Consider the following 1,146-nt stretch of genomic DNA (forward strand, 5'->3'; position numbering starts at 1 on the left):
TTTGCAGTTTTTCCCAATATATAGATGACGATAGTTTTTGAAACAATTTACTTCTTTCTGGTTTGCGAAAATGCCCAATTTGTTTCAGATTTTTTATTTCGTTTTGGTGGAAATCAAGTTTCTTAAAAAAAAATTGGCCTTAAGAAAAGGATATGCAAATGAACCGTCTGATGAGAGTTATTAACGTGTTTTTATTGTTCCAGTTACAAGCGCAAATATAAGTCATCTTTGCAAATCTAACGCCTTGGATAAAATTATTTTAACATAGGCTGGGAAATTCAACTTTGAGAAAGTTCATCGACATAAGCTGTAGAATCAGTGCCAAGTACTTGTCTGTGAGATAAATCCTGCGCGTCCACGTCCCCGCTTACAAATTACAAACTTACAAACAACTGAAAACGAGAACAAAACGAGACACATTTCCTGAAGAACCCTGTTCTAAAAGATAAAACAGATTCGTCTAATGAAGAGATTTACCGTCAAAATATGCAAAAAATATAAAGCATACACATAAAAGAAATGACAAAAAGTAAAACTAATGTTATAAAACATAAAATACCCAACAAACTCTGCTACGATACTTGATGACCTTCGCCAATATCTCTCCACCTTGTTTTCAGGCCAAGTCGCGCCATTATTGAAGACCGTGCTGTATACAGACCATTGAAGTGTCCACGATAGCTAACGATGATGTACGTCATAGCAAGTATGTTCTGTTTAGACACATACGTGACAAAGTCCCTTAAGATGTATAAAAGATTGTTACTGATCAATAAACTTAACTAAGTGTAACCTGTGTAAGTTTAAAAGTTTCCAAGTTTTTAAGCATTTTTCTTTTGAAAACATTCTCTGCAAACGGCTTAGAGAGATTATGGTTTCAATTTTGGGCAAGCTTGAAGTGTTCTTTACTTACGCGCCTTGATAAAAACGACAGACTTGTTATACAATAAATCCATTTCAGACACTCATAACGCGAGAATCGTTTGAAGAAATTCAGTAACTAACACATATTTTTTCGTTAGTTTCTGTCTTTTACTTTTTTAACTTTACAAGGCGATGGCTTTTCCGTTTAATAAACAATTGACTTTCTTATTTCGGGCAGCTTCAAAAGTAACCCAGTTAAACTAAAAGTAGACATTATTTCAT

Source organism: Haliotis rubra, unplaced genomic scaffold (genome assembly GCF_003918875.1).
Source record: "Haliotis rubra isolate DU_JTF1 unplaced genomic scaffold, ASM391887v1 Scf519, whole genome shotgun sequence".
Lineage (NCBI taxonomy): Eukaryota > Metazoa > Mollusca > Gastropoda > Lepetellida > Haliotidae > Haliotis > Haliotis rubra.